Source organism: Balaenoptera acutorostrata, chromosome 3 (genome assembly GCF_949987535.1).
Source record: "Balaenoptera acutorostrata chromosome 3, mBalAcu1.1, whole genome shotgun sequence".
In the NCBI taxonomy this organism is placed as follows: domain Eukaryota; kingdom Metazoa; phylum Chordata; class Mammalia; order Artiodactyla; family Balaenopteridae; genus Balaenoptera; species Balaenoptera acutorostrata.
In genome coordinates, this window is record NC_080066.1 from 81,202,387 (window position 1) to 81,222,174 (window position 19,788).

General features: G+C 34.6%; 1 protein-coding gene across 6 annotated transcripts in view; it reads left to right on the forward strand.

The window, feature by feature from the left end:
* The window catches only part of PRTG (protogenin), a 132,786-nt gene that overhangs the window by 9,971 nt on the left and 103,027 nt on the right, over positions 1-19,788 (forward strand). The window contains exon 1 of one of the 6 annotated variants that reach the window (XM_057543427.1): positions 3,988-4,105. The exons of the other annotated variants lie outside the window; for them this stretch is intronic. The gene's annotated coding sequence lies outside the window, so the exon portion shown is untranslated. Of the gene's footprint in view, positions 1-3,987; positions 4,106-19,788 lie in introns of those variants that run through there. 6 annotated transcript variants of the gene reach the window in all.

A 19,788-nucleotide genomic window follows, 5' to 3' on the forward strand; every position in this document is an offset into this window, starting at 1 on the left:
GTAGCATCTTGTGAGGGCATCAAGGGGCAACAGAAGGGAAAAGAATTAGACACTAAAGTGTATTAACTAGTACATAGAAAGTCACAGGCAAATTGAGTGGTTATTATTGAAATATTTGTTTTAGATTACTTAGTAGTAGTGGGCAGGGACTTCACAGTTTTTATCTTTCCCAGGATATCACTCTATGTGTGTGCTTCTGTTTTGATTAAGCTGTTTATGCTAGTAAAAGTTATGATTGTTGCTACATGCAGTTAGTCACCGTAGAGGCCACTAGCCACTGGTGGCTCAAGTGGATAAGTTGAGATAGATGAAGGAGGAAGCAGAATATTTTAATGAGTGATTCTAGTGCTGAGCAAGTCTGGCTAAACGTTTTTGGGACCATGTGTTCTATGTCAAAAACGTACTTGGAGTAGAACAAATCATCATTTAGTTCAAAATAGAAGAGAAGAATGCACATTTTCATTATATTTGAGGGAAATAGTGTTTGAGTCAAAACAGAATTTTAATATTCTTGAGTGCTTATTTTCCTGTCCTTGTAGTCATTTCATAAAGAAATTATGAAGTTGACAATTTCCAATAGCTGGTAAATACTCTTCATGCTGCTAAATTTTTACTGAGCTGCTGGGAGGGGTGAGGTGGGGAAGCAGAAAGAATGACAAAAAGGCAGAAGAGCCAAGCATTAATGCCTTCTCCATTGTTGGTGACTCATACGACTTTAGACAAATCACTTAATCATTCTGATCCTTGTCAGATCCTTGTCTTATCTGTAAAAATAGGTACCTGGGGGAAAAAAAGGAGGGATGGCTATTGAGCAACACAGTGCCCTTTGTTTTTTAATTCTGTTATTGTAATTCTAAGTAAATGGCCAATAAGTTATATTTTTTGTAAGGCTGAGTCCAATCACATTGCAAGAGAACCATTTAAGTCATTGAGGAAAATTTTTAAAAAGCTAGTCAATTATTTAACTTGGTACTTTTAAGAATTCATACTCTTGCAGTGGACCTTAGGAAGATCTGCTTTTGGAGATGGGGAGGCTTTAAACCAATACTGATAATTTGAATTAGTACTATTTTTAAGAGTCTAGAAAAATAAATTACTTTGTCTGGGATTGGACAGTTCAGAATAGTTGTGCTGCTTTGAAGGTTGACATAGTGTAGGAGAGGTATAACTTTACAAATATGTATCTGGTTCTGCTAATAATTAATAGTGTATTCTAATGTTTTTTGACTCGGTGTTTAAAAAAATAGTGCTGGTTTCATCTTAAGAGAGTTTTGCTAATGTTATTAGTGTTTTAATAGAAATAGATTATACTGGCTTCCCCACTACGACCGCCAATTCCTGTTAAGAATGATAAGGTTTAATTTTTCCCCCAGCTTTCAAACTGAATTAGCTTGAGTCCCTCTGATTGGATTTAAAGTAATTTCGATTAAAGTACTGACCTCAAACTGGACACATAACAAGAAAAAAATGCTTTGATGTTGGTATTGTATTTTGGTACTTCTTTTTAAAAGGGAGTTCACAAATTTTCTTAAATAATTTTATCAGCTAAATGTGTTCACTGTTTTCTTAATAAAAAGAATTCACTTTTTGTATATTTAAGAAAGCCATACCTTCATGCTCTGACTTAGTAATACTTTTAACATAATTTTAACTGAGGGACCAACTTCAGTAAAGCAATAAGATTACCAAAAGTTTCACCAAAAGGATTATGAATGTTATCCCAGTGATGGAATATGATTTCTTCAAAGCCTATAAGTATCTTTACCTGGATGATTTACCACATTTTTAGAAATCTGTGATAATTAATACTTGAAAGAAAGTACACAGACAGAAGAAACTTTGTGAAATTTAAGTTTAATTTTCAGCCTACCAGTTGTCAACTTGGAAGCGCTGATATTTAGGGAAGAAATTTTACTGCTTAGCACATGGTACAATGAGAAATTATAAGTAGATGCACAGTTGGTCAGTAGAAAGGTGATCATTTTCTTACCATACTAGAATCGACTCCACCATTCTTTTTATTTTTTTAATTGAGATATAGTTAATGTACAATATTATGTAACTTACAGGTGAACAACATAGTGATTCACAAATTTTAAAAGTTATACTCCATTTACAGTTATTATAAAATATTGCTTATATTCCCTGTGTTTACAATATATCCTTGTAGCTTAGTTATTTTATACTTAGTAGTTTGTACCTCTTAATCCCTTACCCCTATTTTACCACTCCCTGCTTCCCTCTCCCCACTGGTAACCATTGGTTCTCTATATCTGTAAGACTGTTTCTTTTTGTTATATTCACTAGTTTGTTGTAGTTTTTAGATTCCACAAGTAAATGATATCATATAGTATTTATCTTTCTCTGACTTATTTCACTTAGCATAATATCCTCCAAGTCCATCCATGTTGTTGCAAATGGCAAAATTTCATTCTTTTTTATGGATGAGTAGAATTGTATGTATATGTATACCACATATTCTTTATCCATTCATCTGTTGACAGACACTTAGGTTGCCTCCATATCTTGGCTATTGTAAATAATGCTGCTATTAATGTTAGGGTACATCATGTATCTTTTTGAATTAGTGTTTTGGTTTTTTTAGGGGGGGGATATATATACCCAGGAGTGGAATTGCTGGGTCATATGGTTTTTAGTTTTTTGAGAAATCTCCATACTGTTTTCCGTAGTGGCTGCACCAATTTACATTCCCACCAGTAGTGTACAAGGGTGCCCTTTTTTCCACATCATCACCAACATTGTTATTTTTGTTCTTTTTGATGATAGCCATTCTGACAGGTGTGTGGTGATAGCTCATCGTGGTTTTAATTTGCATTTGTCTGATGATTAACAATATTGAGCATCTTTTCATGTGCCTGTTAGCCATCTGTATGTCTTCTTTGGAAAAATGTCTATTCAGGTCTTTTGCCAATTTTTTAATCAGGTTTCTTTTTTCATATTAAGTTGTATGAGCTGTTTACATATTTTGGATATTAACCCCTTATCAGTCATATCATTTGTAAATGTTTTCTCCCATTCAGTAGGTTACCTTTTCATTTTGTTGATGGTTTCCTTTGCTGCTCAAAAGCTTTTAAGTTTAATTAGATCCCATTTGTTTATTTTTGCTTTTATTTCCTTTGCTTTAGGAGACAGATCCAAAAAAACACTGCTACAGTTTATGTCAGAGTGTTCTGCCTATGTTCTCCTCTAGGAGGTTTATGGTTTCCTCTCTACCATTCTTTATCAGAACAGAAGGAAAGTGATTAATCAAAGTTTTTTCCTGTTAGACAGCTTTCCAAAGGGGATGACATTTTTAGAAAATAAAAGAGAAAGAAAATACATTATTATTTTCCACTGATCTCCAAAATTTTAAAGACTTGTTTAGATACTGGCTATGAACATTTTGAAGAGAGAACCTCAAGATTCGTAAAACTTATCCCATAGTCAGCAGAGAGTCCTTGCTTCCTAATTTGACTTGCAGTATCATTCTGCCTTTCTCTAACATGAGTAAAGAGCACAATTTGTAGTCTTAGAAATTTCTATTTTGCAAATAATAAATATGAAGCTTGAAGGAGTTAACTGCCTTATCCAAGGGCACAGCTGCTAGATCTGAGACCAGAGCTCAGGTTTGCTAATTCTTGTCATGAATTTGAAATGCTTAAATAAAGATTTTGTCCTGTGTATTGTGTGGAAGTGTGTCTTACTATATTCAAATACCTCTTCACACCCAGAATATAGAAAAGTGAATGGTAATGGAATTGACCCTGAGGTTAAAGATACTTCTTACATTTCTTAATATTTATGTTAAAAATATTTTATCATTGTGCAGCTTACCCTTTACTGTACTTATATAAGGTTTTGATGTTGTTTTTGTTGATGTAGTGAAAATCACTAATGTATTTATATTTTTACTGGTCCTGTAACACTTCATGGAACTTCTTTTCTTGTGGATAACTTCAGTGTGGGGAGATTTTGAGCTCTTGTCTCTTTAGAGGCTCAGTGTTTGTTGATACATCTGTCCAAATGGAAGTTTCATCTAAAGCAGTGATTTTCAATGTGTCTTTGAAGAACCTCCGATGGAGTGAGACTCTTTTGTAATTAAAAGGTTGGTTTTTTTTTTCTTTTAATGAAAACTACTATTTATTTATTTATTTATTTGCTTGCTTTCTTGCTTGCCATGCCGCACAGCTTGTGGGATCTTAGTTCCCTGACCAGGGATCGAACTCAGGCCCTCAGCACTGAAAGGGCAGAGTTGTAACCACTGGGCCACTGGGAATTCCCCAAAAGGTTGAGTTTTAAATAAACGGTTGAGCATGTGTCATTAGTATCTTATGGGAAGAGGGGGCATAGTGACAGCCTATATCTAGCTTGGAAATTGTTTTCATAACGACAGTTTTATTGAGATAGAATTCACATACCACAAAGTTCACCCTCTCAAAGTGTACAAGTCAGTAGGTTTTGTGCATCTATCACCACTGTCTAATTCTAGATTATATCCATCACCCCAGAAAGAAACCCCACACCTCCCAACTCTCCCCTCCCCTATTCCCTGGAACCACTAATCCAGTTTCTATGTCTGTAGATTTGCCTTTTCTGTATATATTATAAAAATGGAATCATACAGTATGTGGACTTTTGTGTCTGGCTTCTTTCACTTAGCATAATATTTTCAAGGTTCCTCCATGTTTTAGCATGTGTCAGTACTTCATTCCTTTTTGGGGGCTGAATAAGATTCTTTGTGTGATATACCATATTTTATTTATCTAGTCATCTGTTGATGGACACTTGGATTGTTTCCATCTTTAGGCTATTCTGAATAATTCTGCAATGAACATTGGCACATAACTATTTGTTTGAGTCCCTCTTTTCAGTTCATTTGGGCATATACCTAGTAGTGGAATTGCTAGGTCATCTGATAATTCTACATTTAACCTTTTGAGGAGACACCAAACATTTATTCATGTGCATATTGGCCATTTGTATATTTTCTTTGGAGAAATATCTATTCAAGTTTTTTGCCCATTTAAAAATATTGGGATGTTGATCATTATGTTGTTGAATTGTAGGAGTTCTTTATATATTCTGGACAGTAAACCCTTATAAATTATATGATTTACAAATATTTTCTTCAATTCTGTATTTTTGCCATTTCACTTTCTTGATAATATTCTTTGATGCACAAAAGTTTTTAATTTCGATGAGGTCCAGTTGATTTTTTCTATTGTTGCTTGTGCTTTTGGTGCTATATCTAAGGATCCATTACCACATCCAGTGGTAGGAGTCCAAACTCACACTTTTGCATATGGAAATCCAGTTGTCCTAGCACCACTTGTTGAAGAGAATGTTGATTCCCCATTGAATACACTTGGCATCCTTGTTGAAATCAATTTGCCATAGGTATATAGGGTGTGTTTCTAAACTCTAAATTCTATTCCATTGGCGTATATGCCTGCCTTTATGCCAGTACCATGCTATGTTGATTATTGTAGCTTTGTAGTAAGTTTTTAAATCAGGAAATGTAAGTCATCCAACTTTGTTCTTCTTTTCTAAGACTGTTTTGGCTATTCATGGCTCTCTGCAATTCCATATGAATTTTAGGATTGGCTTTTCCATTTCTATTGGGTTGGCCAAAAAGTTCCTTCTGTTTTTAAATAAAAATAAAAGACACATTTTTCATTTTCACCAAGAACTTTATTGAACAACATATTCACTGTTTTGTTCCACTACCTTCTGCCACTTTTCAGGCAACTTCATAATTCCACCTTCCCAAAACTTTTTATCTTTTTTGAGCAAAGAACTGTTCCAGGTGCCTTTTACAGGGAATTAAAATTTTTTCCATTAACAGAATTTTGTAAAGATGAAAATAAATGGAAATCTGAAGGTGCAATGTCTGGTGAGTATGACAGATGAATCAGAACTTCCCAGCCAAGCTGTAACAATTTTTGCCTGGTCATCAAAGAAACATGCGGTCTTGCATTATCCTGATGGAAAATTATACATTTTCTGTTGATTAACTCTGGACGCTTTTTGTCAAATGCTGCTTTCAGTTGGTCTAATTGGAAGCAGTACTCGTTGGAATTAATCATTTGGTTTTCTGGAAGGAGCTCATAATGAAGGACTCCCTTCCAATCCCACCATATACACAACATCACCTTCTTTGGATGAAGACCAGCCTTTGGTGTGGTTGGTGGTGGTTCATTTCACTTGCCCCACGATTTCTTCCATTCCACATTATTGTACAGTATCCACTTTTCATTGCCTGTCACAATTTGTTTTAAAAACAGAATGTTTTCATTACGTTTGAGTAGAGAATCGCATACGGAAATACAGTCAAGAAGGTTTTTAAGCTTCACTTATGTGGAACCCAAACATCAAAGTGATTCATATAACCAAGCTGGTGCAAATGATTTTCAGCACTTGATTTGGATATTTTGAGTATGTTGTCTATCTTTTGCCTGGTATAATGTTGATTGTTCTCAGTTAATGTCTCGATTTGATCTCTATCAACTTCAGCTGGTCCACCCGACCAAGGAGCGTCGTCCAGCGAGAAATCTCCAGCACAAAACTTCGCAAACCACTTTTGACACGTTCAATCAGTCACAGCACCTTCTCCATACACTGCACAAATCTTTTTTTGCGTTTCAGTTGCGTTTTTATCTTTCTTGAAATAATAAAGCATGATAGGCTGAAAATAGTTTTTTTCTTCCATCTTCAATATTAAAATGGCTATACAAAAATTCACCAATTTTGATGTTTTTTTTTAAATGCAAGCTGATATGACAGCTGTCACATACAACCTAACAAAATTGTTTCAAATGAAGTTAAAGACAACTAAGTGCTACTAGAGCCATCTTACGGAAAACAACCGAACAAACTTTTTGGCCAACCCAATACATAAAAGAATGTGGCGTGTTGATATGGATTGCATTAAACATGTAGATTGCTTTGGGTAGTATTGATATATTAACAATATTAAGTCTTCCAGTTCACGAACAGCATATCTTTCTGTTTATTTAGGTCTTTATTTTCTTTCAGCAATATTTCACAGTTTTCAGTGTACAAATATTTCATCTTTTTGGTGAAGTTTATTTGTCAGTATTTTATACTTTCAGATGCTATTGTAAATGGAATAGTTTATTATGGGTGTATGTACACACAGTGGCTTTATGTGTGTCAATCTTGTATCCTGAAATTCTTCTGAATTGATTTATTAGCTTTAGTAACTTTCTTACAGATTCTTTAGAGTCATATATATATACATATATATGTATATATAAAATCATGTCATCTGTGAATGATATAGTTTTACTTATTTTTCTCCATTGGATGCCTTTTATATCTTTTTATTATCTAATGCCCTGGCTAGAACTTCTATGTTGAATAACCTCTGTTTCCAGTTCTCAGAGCAGAAATATGGCTATTATTACGCAAGAACTGCAGCATATGATGGGAAAATACTTATGTGTGCTACCTACAGGGTACCAACAAGGTTTACTTCAAGGAGTTTTGCAGAACTTGTCAGAAGTCTTATAACCCTTACCAAGTGGAGAATATTACCTGTCAAGTAAATCAGATGTTTGCATTTTGTGTCTGAATTGGGTGGCGGTAGAGAGTTATAGTGTATTTTCTTGAGTGTATTTTCTAAAAGAGGCTAGGTTCCCAATGACCTTAGGTTTTGATTGCTTTTTAGTAGGAGTTGTAGAAATAATACTCAACTAGGAAATGGGACTTCAGTGAATGTTTCCTTCTGCCCTTGCAAATCTTGGTCTTATTAACCTCTTTTGAAACTTACCTCATGTGCATTATGGAAGAATATTTGCTTTACCTGCTATTCAGAGTCTACTGTAAGAAAAAGAAGCAAACTGAAAAATAGACTACTTTTCTACCAAAATATGTGTGTGTGTGTGTGTTTGTGTGTGTGTATGAGAAGCTTTCTGTCTTTCACCATTGAGTGTGATGTTAGCTGTGGGTTTTTCATAAATGCCCTTTATCATGTTGAGGAAGTTCCCTTCTACTCCTAGGTTTCTGAATGTTTATTCACGAAAAGATGTTGGATTTTTTCACATGCCTTTTCTGTATCAGTTGAGATCATACAGTTTTTTTTCCTGTGTTCTGTTAATATTATATATTACATTGATTAATTTTCTTCTATTGAACCACTTTTGTGTTGAGATAAATCCTACTTGGTCAGTACAGTCCTTTTAATATGATGTTGAATTCAATTTGCTAGTAGTTTGTTGAGATTCTGCATCTATATACATAAGGGTATTGGTCTGTAATTTTCTTTTCTTGTGATGTCTGCCTGGCTTTGGTATTAGAGTTGGCCTCATAGAATGAGTTACGAAGTATTCCTTTCTCTTCTATTTTTTGGAAGCATTTGGGAAGGATTGGTGTTCATTTTAATTTAAATGTTTGGTAGAATTCACCAATGAAGCCATCTCGTCCTGGACTTTTATTTGTTGAGAGGTTTTTATTACTGATTCAGTCTCTTTGCTTAGTATAAGTCTGTTGTGATTTTCGATTTCTGAGTCATTTAGGTAATTTGTATGTTTTTGGAATTTATCCATTTCATCAAAGTTATCTAATTTGTTGGTGTACAATTATTTATAGTATTCTCTTATAATCTTTTTTTAAAAAATTTTTGTAAGGTCGATAATAATGCTCCTACTTTCATTTCTTATTTTAGTTATTTATGTCTTCTCTCCTTTTTTTTCTTTGTCAGTCTAACTAAAGATTTGTCAATTCTGTTCATCTTTTCAAAGAACCAATTTTTGGCTTTGTTGATATTATATGTGTGTGTGTGTGTGTGTGTGTGTGTGTGTATTTTGCTATCCTGTATTTCATTGATCTCTACTTCAATCTTTATTATTTTCCTCTTTATACTAGCTAGATTTAGTGTTTACTTCTTTTTCTATTTCCTCAAGGTATAGTTTAGGTTATTATTTTGAAAGCTTTTTTCTTTTTTAATGTACACATTTACAGGTGCATATCTCCCTCTGAGCACTGCTTCCACCAGCCATAAATTTTGGTATGTTTTATTTTCATTTGTCTCAAAATACTTCCTAACTTTTATTTTGGTGATTTCTTCCTTGACCCACTGGTTAAGAGTGTGTTGTTTAATTTCCATATATGTGTGTTTTCCAGTTTTCCTTCTGTGCTTGTACTTCTAGCTTCATTCCATTGTGATTGGAGAAAATATTTTGTATCAACTTAATACTTAAAAATGTATCGAGACTTGTTTTGCGGCCCAATGTATAGCCTATCCTGGAGAATGTTCCATGTGTACATGAGGAAAATGTATCTTCTACTCTTGTTGGGTAGAGTGTCTTTATATGTCTTATTAGGTCTAGTTGGTTTATAGTGTTCTTTAAATCCTCTATTTCCCTACAGATCTTCTGTCTGGATGTTCTGTCCATTATCGAATGTCTTGTATTGAAGCCTCTAAATGTTATTGTAGAACTATCTATTTCTCCCTTCAATTTTGTCAGTGTTTGCCTCAAATATTTTGGGATTCTGTTGCTTGGTGCACATATATTTATAATTGTTATTTTTCTTGATAAATTGACCTGTTTAGCTGTATATAATGTCCTCCCTTGTCTCTTGTAACGGTTTTTGACTTAAAGTCTATTTTGTCTGATACTAGCATAACCCCTCAGCTCTCTTTTAGTTACCATTTGCATGGAATACCTTTTCCCATTCTTTCACTTTCAACCTGTTTGTTTCTTTGGATATAAAGTGATTCTCTTGAAGACAGCATATAGTTAATAAATCATTTTTTAATCCATTACACCAACCTCTGCCTTTTGTTGGAGAGTTTAATCCACTTATATTTAATGTAATTACTGATAAAGAAGGATTTCTGCCATTTTGATATTTTTTTATATGTCTTGTATGTTGTTTTGTCCCTCATTTTCTCCACTACTGTATTCTTTTGTGTTTAGTTGATTTTTTTGTGGTGAACCATTTTGACTCCCTTCTCATTTCCCTTTGTGTATATTTTTTAGATATTTCTTTGTGGTTACCATAAGGATTATATTTAACATTCTAAATTTATAACAGCCTAGTTTGAATTGATACCATCCTAAATTTAGTAGCATGCAAAATTCTGCTCCTATGCAGCTCAGTCTCCCCTTTTATGTTATTGTGATATGTTACATCTTTCTATGGTATGTGCCCAGTAATATAGATTTATAATTATTTTTATGCTTTTGTCTTTTAAATTATGTAGGAAATAAAATGGAGGTGCAAACCAAAAATATGTTAGTTCTGACTTTAATATTTTCCTATTTAGTTACATTTACTGGAGATCTTTATTTCTTCATATGGCTTTGAGTTACTGTCTAGTGTCCTTTCTTTTCAACATGAAGGATTTCCTTTAGCAGTTCTTGTAGGGCCAGTCTAGTGGTAATGAGCTTCCTTAGTTTTCATTTATCTAGAAATGTGTTAATTTCTGCCTCATTTCTGAAGGCCAGTTTTATTGGATATACAATTCTTGGTTTACAGTTTTTTCTGTCACTTTAACTATGTCATTCCACTGTCTTCTGGCCTCCATGGTCTCTGATGAGAAACTAACTGTTAATTTTATTGAGGAATGATAAGTACATGACAAGTCTCTTCTCTCTTGCTGTTTTCAAGATTTTCTATTTGCCTTTGTCTTACAACAGTTTGATTATAAGTATATTTATGTGCATATCTCTCTTAATTCATCCTCTTGGAGTTCATAGAACTTGGGTTTTCATCAAATTTGGAAAGTTTTCAGCCATTATTTCCTCAAATATTCTTTGTACCCCATTCTCTCTTTCTTCTTCTTCTGGAACTCCCACAGTGCATATGATGATCTGTTCAGTGGTGTCCCTTAGGTTCTTTCACCCATCTTTGTTTTTGCAGATCATTATGTTCTTCCCTTATGGCTTTATTTTTGTCTTTTCTTTCATGTTTTTAAACATTCTAAATCCTTATCTTGCAGTTTTCTTCAACTTTACTGTTATCTCAAGTTCTTAAGGTGCCAGCCTCCTCGTTTTCTATGTCTGGTGATTTTCCTTAGGGCAGATTGTTTCCTTATGTGACTTGTAATCTTTTATTATGAATTCATCTTCACTAAGGCTTAATATATCCTATATTATGGAAGTGTTTTTTTCTGTTTGGTGCCCCACAGTTTCACTGGTCATGGACCAATTTGGGGATTAATTCTTGGCTGCTCTACATTATTTATATAATTTTATAATCTACACCAGTGTGTGGTGAAGGCCAGGGGTTTATGTTTGTCACGGGAAACATTTCTTCTCATCTAGAATAAACCCTCCTTGTTGCTAATCTTACTGGTGGGTGAGTTTTTCTACTGACTCTTTCTTCAAGTGCTTCTGGGATTTCAACCTCAGGTCTCAGTTACGTATGTTGTGATGGAACAAAACCACTTTCTCTTCCTAGAAGCCTCCAGTGCCTGTAGCCACTTCTGGACCATCATGGCATCAGGCCAAAGTTTAGTATTCTGTCCTTGCCCTTAAAATTTTGTTAGTGCTGGTGATGTTGTTTTGAATATGTTCTGTACAGCATTTCTACGTGGTTTTAGTGGGAGAGAGCATCTGTATTTACTCAGCCTACCATTTTGTAGGAAATGAAAAAGATGGTGTCTTGAAGAATCTCTTCCTACCTCAGAAACTACACGCCTGATCTTTGAGGACTTAGTTCCTAACTTCTTAACTTCACATCTCTGTATAATCCTAACTCTCTTCGTTTTATTTCTCATCATCCCTCCCAGCTACATTTCTGTCTTTCCTTCCTTGTTGTTTCAGCCCAGTCTTAGTTAGTGGGATTTTTCAGTGACCTTGACTTATATTCCCTTCCACTGCCAGAGCACCCAGGAAAATGCTTTGCACATTGTAGACATTAAAGCGCTTAACTGGTTTGTTGAGAATTGTGTGTTTAGGCTTATTTCTGACTTGGCACTGTCATTCGTTGCTTCAACAAATAGTGATTGAAAGCCCACTCTGCTAGGTCCTGAGAATACCACAATTAATTGAAAAAACAGTCGCTGACCTCAGTGCTGGTGAGTGGGAGCAAGGAATTCATAAATAAATAATATTTAGAACAGTATGGTTGTGCAGTAGTAGAGTGTATTTTTGGTAGAGTTGCATGTGTAATATTATTTTTTCCAACTTTATGTTGAAAAATTTTTAATCTATAGAAAAGTGGCAGGATAGTATAATGAACACCTGAATACGTTTCACCTAGATTCTTAGCTGTTCATTAAAATTTTGCCACATTTACTTTATCCTTCTCACTCTCTCTAAAAATGTAAGTTGCAGACATCATAACATTTCACCTCTAAATACTTCCCTATGCATCTCCAAGTCTGGGGTGGGAGGTGGGAGGCACTTAGGGAGAGATACTTGTGGAAGTGATGCCTAAGCTAAATTTTAAAGGAAAACTAGATTTTAGTTAGATGAGGGAGGTGATTAGTCCAGTAAGGTACAATCGTAAGAAACAACATGTTATGTGTGGAATAATAAGCTGTTTGGTGTTGCTAGAGAATACATTTCAAGGAAGTGAGGCCCAGAAATGGAGTTGGAGATGTGGGCAGGATCCACTCAAAGAAAGACTCATTATATATCAATGCCCTTTTAAGAAACCTGGAATTTAACCTGTGAATGATGAGGAGCTGCAGGGGATTGGACTGGTCAGTTTGTGTTTTAGATTGATCACACTGGAATCTGTGAGGACAGAACTCAGGTGGACAGGGCCTGGACTGGAGCACCAGTAAGGGGGTGAAGGAAGACAGATTTAGGTTATAATTAGGATTAAAAATTGGCAGTACTCGTTAGATGTGGGGAATAAGGGAAAGGGAGAAGTTTAGGATAATGTTGATATTTCTAGTTTGGGTGACTTGGTGAATGGTGGTGTCACCAACTGAAATGGAACACAGGAGGAGGAGCTAATACAGGGAACAAGATTATGAGTTTTGCTTGGAACGTGTTCATTTTAGGCATCTGTGAGATACCTGTGTGGAGCTGTCTAGCAAGTGGTCCCACAGAGCAGTTGGGAGTCAAGAGAGGCATGACCTAAAGATAGTGAGTTGAGCATCACCAGGACTTAGGTGGAGTTGAAGTGATGGGTAATTTTGAGCAGGATGGGTGTGCAGTGCAAGGAGCATGGGCAACCAGCAGAGACAAAAACCGTCCTCAGGAAGGTAGGTGGAAAACCAGGAGAATACAAAATCACAGAAGCCAAGGGAGAGGTTTCACAGAGTTTATGAAACAACATCAGATGCAACAAAGAGTTTCAGTAAGACAAGACTTGAAAAGTACCCTTTGTTCCAGGCTATTTATAGGTCATTAAAGTCTTAGAGCAGTTTTGGGACAGTGAAAACAAGCACAGTTTTTTGGGGACACAGAATTTTTCCTAAACCTTATCAGTGGGATAATTTCTCATTGTTTTAATATTATCCAACATTATTTTCAAATTATAAATAATACTTTTATGCTACGATTTAGCAAAATAGTATCATTTTATACTTGCATGAAACTTTTATCAATGTCATGGTTATTATCAGAAGATTAAGTTATTTAACTAGTATAAATGGTTAGATAGCTATTGTATTTTATCTGAAATAACTATTACACATATACAGTTCTGCCTTGGGGAACATGCCCTTTAAAAATAATGATCAGTGAGGTATATGAACCCATTAATAGCAGTTCATCATTTGTTTATTAAAGTTCTCTGTGACATCCATTAAATTGATGTTCGCTCAAAATATACACTTCTAAAATTTTAGCATACCAAGTCTTTAACTTGAGAAGGAAAGCTTGAGTTTTAAACAAACTTCCCTGTTCTATATCTTCTAATATCAACTTTGCAGATAATGTTCATGTGGTATAACAAATGTAGCCATTTCTCAATAACCTGTAAATATTTGAAATATTTTAGAAAACCAACTAAGACAAGGAAAGCAATCAATCCCACAATCCCTGTACTACTATGTACCCTGTACTATGGCTTTTCTAAACAATTCAGTTATTCAGTTTTCATAAGCAGCCCATCTAAGATACTGGTTTGAAAGTGTGTATATTTATAAAACCAGTTACATATGTATAATATGTGTTTGAGAAACTATTAATGAAAAGTACTTTGAGTCTTAAAAGGCCTGTCATTATAAACATGGTATATCCGTAATGTTTGAGAAGGCCAAATGAAAATATTACATTAAAAACTTGAAGAAATTTTTACAAGGAGTTTTTCTTTTAAGAAAAGGATTTCATGTTAACTTTAAAATGCTGCACACTTTTCATATATGATAGTGAAAATTACAGTGATTTTTAAAAATACAAAACAGGGAAACAAAACTTTCATCTTAACGAAACAGCAGCATAGGTGTTTATAAGAGAAGGACATTTGGCTCTTCAAACATATTGTGTCCCACTACGTAATAGTTCACTAGATTAAATGAAATTATTGATTTCTGCTTCATTACTGACATGCATATATGAGCAGTTTCTTTGGCACCATAGCACAATGTCAAAGGTCACAACTTTCTTTATTTGGAAGAATAAAAGCTTTCAGATGGCAAATCCCAGAAACCTTCACTGTGGCCTTTTGCTTTTTCTCTCGCATGGAATTACTAGAGAGGCATGCTTGAAAAAAACGTCTCATAAATCAGCAGGAAAGAGCCTTTACCCTGTAAGTCTTCTTAAAATCATCGACTACTAGTAGAATTCCACTACAGGATAATATTCTGCTTTACCCAAATTTTGATAGTTTTCAATAGGAAACAGTTTGTTGTAACATGCCTCTTTGTGTCCTCTATTTTATGGGAGATATCATTTATATTTTTAGTTAAAGCATTCAGTTTGAAATGTTAGAATATTTCACCTGTGTTAAATATATACATTTTCTACTTTCCTGTAAAAGCCAGGTCTCCATGACATCAGGATGGGCCGGTAAAGAGTTAGGGATTTGGGAATTCCCTGGCGGTCCAGTGGTTAGGACTCAGTGCTTTCACTGCAGGGGGCCCAGGTTCAATCCCTGGTCGAGGAACTAAGATCCCACAAGCTGTGAGGCAGAGCCAAAAAAAAAAAAAGTTAGGGATTTGGATATTTCCATCACTTAATTGGGTCATGTAACTAAAGCCCTTGCATCAATGACTGGACTTTCCACTTTTCATCAAGATGTTTTGGTATCATGTAGCTAAAACCACAATTTTTACTGTAGCTGGCATGCCACTGTGCACATGAGGATGTTACTAGACATGAATCCTATTGGAGAATAAAAAACCCTTTCCATTTCATAATGGCAGCTTGAGTTTTAGGGATTAGCAAGTTTTATAAATATACACAGGCATACCTTGCTGACATTGCAGGCTCATTTCCAGACCACTGCAACGAAGTGAATATCGCAATAAAGTGAATCACATTAATTTTTTGGTTTCCCAGTGCAAAGTTCTTCTTACACTGTACTGTAGTCTGTTAAGTGTGCAATAACATTGTGTCAAAAAAAAGTGTATATCTTAATTAAATACCTTGTTGCTAAAAAATGCTAACCATCATCTGCACCTTCAGCAAGTCATAATCTTTTTGCAATAGTAACATCAAAGATCCCTGATCACAGATCATGAGAGCAATTTTGTGACAACCTAGATGGGTGAGGTGGGAGGGAGGTCCAAGAGGGAGGGGATATAGGTATACATATAGCTGATTCACTTCATTGTACAGCAGAAACTAACACAACATTGTAAAGCAATTATACTCCAATTAAAAAAAGAAAGAAAAAAAAAAGTTTGAAATGTTGTGAGAATTACCAAAATGTGACACAGAGATACAAAGTGAGCAAATGTTGTTGGAAAAATGGCGCCAATAGACTTGCTCAATGCAGGGTTGCCACAAACTTTCCATTTGTAAGTAGCAACATCTGCAAAGCGCAATAAAAGCGAAGCACAATAAAATGAGGTATGCCTCCTGTGTGTGTGTGTGTGTGTGTGTGTCTGTGTATACATACATACTATATATATTATATATAATATGTTATATGTAATCTATATTTTTGTTATATATATACTTCTGTAAAATTACTTTTTCTATGCTGTGATAAATTTAGCAGTTATAATCCTAAGAGTTCTTTATATCTTTGTATGTTTTGTCTAAATAGATACAAAAAAAGAAAAAGAGAGAGAAAAAGGCGAAAGAATGATTTTTTTCCTCCTAGTGGTATGGTCATTTAGAAAAAAAAATAAAAACTAGATTATACTGTTTTCTTCAAAAGTAGATCCTCTCAGCTCTTGACTTTAAGATGATTTCCATATTATGAAGATTTTGCAACACCCCATTGAAATGCTCTTGAAATTTCAAAACTTCTCCAGTGAATCCTTGCCTCTTATGCAACTAAGGGTTAAATACTAGTTTAGTCACATGGATTAAGGAGGTAGGAAAAGCTTATGTATTTGGCAAAGGAACTGTCATTCTTCAGCCCATGGGTTGTTTATTCTGAATAAAAGCTTGGTTTTGGCTAACAACAAATAGGGCTATTACGATTGATATAAAATTTTATTTGGAGAATCAGCTAATTGTCAGTCCAAATTCATTTACACATTGGTGGCAAATAATTTTTATTTTCAAGCAGAGTGCTATATTCTAATTATATGATAGCTTTTGGGTATATCTGAAAAAGCAAGATAGTGTGAACAAGTGTTGATCATTTTAATAGCCATGCACTTGCTGAATAATTTACCTATGCCTTTTTCTTCAACTTGTGTCAGTTGAGATAGAAATAAATTGCTCATCTAAATGTTTTATCACAAAGTTTCTCTCTTAGTTTTTCTCTCACTTGGAGTTAGTGTTAATTGATATACCAAGCCAACAGCAGTTACATTGCTTTTTGAGTTTTTCACTGCCTTTTTGGTTTAAAGATGAGCACTTGTTGACCTTAAAAACGGTATTTTTCCAGTTTGAATCCCCAGTACTCAAGAGTTTTTTGGATAATTCCAGAGGACCCTGATGTTGTGATCCCAAATCAAAGACATTTATCCCCCTTTCTAAAGAAAAAGGGATTAGGAACTTCCTGTGGCTTTTGTAAACACTAAAAGCATCCTTTAGGGCTTGGAGTTGCCCTAAGGTCACTTTTACAAATGCTTCAAATACTCGCAAGGCCCCAGGTCAGCTCTCAACTTCATGCTCTTGCTTTCAGGGATAAGGGATAAAATTCCTAATAGTCTAATAGATTTGTGTATAGAATCAATGAATCAATCAGATTAAAAACATAGTTGGGATTATCTAAAGAAAGTGTTCTTATCCCTGAAGGGGAGTGGAAAATAGCCTGAAAATTCAGGTTTATTTTCCTATGATTTTGCCACAGATGTGGTGGAAACTAATTCATTAGACAGGAAACAAATGTGAAAGCTTTGGCACTGAGGTCTTAGGATGAAAATATTTTGTTTTAACGCATAGCCTGTCATTGTAGCCTCAATTAAACAATAGATAAATTACTTAAAAGTTCATTTTTACATAATGTAAATATATAAAGACAGCTGATATGTTATTAAATGTTTTTGGTGTTAGATAATATGAAAAATATTCTACTATTTGAATAAATAAAAAATAAATTATTAGATTAAAAATTACAATTATATTCAGTATTATCATTATAGTGTCTTGTCTGTGTATTATAAAGCTCTGCTCATAAAAAGTTAAGGAACTCTCTAAATGGATTTTCCTCAATAGTCTCCATTGTGGGGTTGTCATTTGAATTCATTAAACACAGAGATTTTTTTTTTCCTTGGCTGCATCGCGCGTCGCTTGCGGGATCTTATTTCCCCCACCAGGGATTGAACCCTGGCCAAAGCCCCGAGTCCTAACCACTGAACTGCCAGGAAACTCCCTAAGCACAGAGATTTTTAAAGATTGTTTCCAGGTTTAAACTTTAGCAACATCAAAAGATGTTTATATATTTCTTTAAGGAGCTGCTGCTCAATTTTGATGCATAAAAACATGTTTTAGATAGGAAAAAAATGTATATCATTTCTTAAAGCTATTTTGTGTAGGTTTATTTTTTAAGTGTAAGTGGTTAAGAGATTTGAATAGTTGCAATCTGGACTAGATCATGACACCTGAAACAACTTAATATTTCAAAGCTTATATGATGCATAAGCAGGGGAAAGAGTCTTTATTTAGAAACTTTAAGCTTTTTTCTCTACATTAAAAAAAAAAAAAAAATAACTTTTTGTCATCATGGGGCAGTGAGCTCATGCTTTGGCGTATTCTCTCTGCTCCATATGCATAGCAATGATAGGTTAAATATAAGAATAGAAAACTGAAAGACATATCCTGGCTCAAAAACAAGAGAAACATCTACAGAGGCCAAAACAGAAGAGAAGTGTAGAGGGTTATGTGGCTTGAAGTTTTAGGCTCGGCCTTAGTTCTGGATACAGAATGATTTAAAAATAATTTGCAAAAAACCTAAACTATGAAGAAAAATTAATAAATTTTATTAAATTTTTTAAAATTTAAAACTTCTGAATTTTGAAAAGACAGTATAAACCAGGAGTAAAATGACAAACCACAACCAAAATATGTGCAGTGAATCTAACTGACAAAGGATTTGTAACCAAAATATATGAATAACTCATAAATCAATAAAAAAGAGACAAACATCATAGTGGAAAAAATATGAACAGGAGGCAGTTCATAGATCGCTGATAAACATGAAACTATGCTTAGCTCACTTGAAATCAGGGAAATGAAAAAAGTTTTTTTTTTTTTTAAAAGGATTTTCTTATTTATTTATTTATTTATTTTTGGCTGTGTTGGGTCTTCGGTTCGTGCGAGGGCTTTCTCCAGTTGCGGCAAGCGGGGGCCACTCTTCATCGCGGTGCGGGGACCGCTCTTCATCGCGGTGCGCGGGCCTTTCTCTATCGCGGCCCCTCCCGTCGCGGGGCACAGGCTCCAGACGCGCAGGCTCAGCAATTGTGGCTCACGGGCCCAGCTGCTCCGCGGCATGTGGGATCTTCCCAGACCAGGGCTCGAACCCGTGTCCCCTGTATTAGCAGGCAGATTCTCAACCACTGCGCCACCAGGGAAGCCCTGAAAAAAGTTTTTAAACTAGAATGTTTTACATCTACTAGATTAACAAAAATCAAAACACATGGTATTTCCAAATGATAGCAAAGTAAGCTGACGGTAATCTAAATTGGTAGAACTATTTTAGAGAACAATCTGGCAATATCTGGAAAATTTGAAAATGTTATATGCCCTTTGAATCACCAATTTCATTTCCTGGTAAATATCATAGGAAAACTCTTGCCCGGGTACGTAAGAAGACTTACATAAGAATGCTCCTTGAAGCATCCTTTGTAATAATAAAAAGTTGGAAACAACTTACATGTCCATCAATAAGAAAATGGTTAATAAATCGTGGCATACTATATACAGTGAAGTAAATCAGTTAAAATGATTAATTAGTTATATATACATCTCAATATGGATAAATGGCAAAAAAAAGTTGAGCATAGAAATGAATTACAGAATAGTGTATGATGCCTTTGTATACAGATTGAAAATATGCAGAACAGTACATACTTTGTTTATGAATACACACATATTTAGTGATAGTGTAAAATATCCATGGGACTAATAAACACTAAATTCATGTTAGTGGTTACTTCTGGGGAGGGAAGGAAGAAGATCAGATCAAAGAAAGGTATACAAGGGGCTTCAACCACATCTGTAATGTTTTATATTCTTTAAGAAAATTCTGGAACAAATATAATAAAGTTAATATTTGATAAAGCTTGGTGGAATGTAT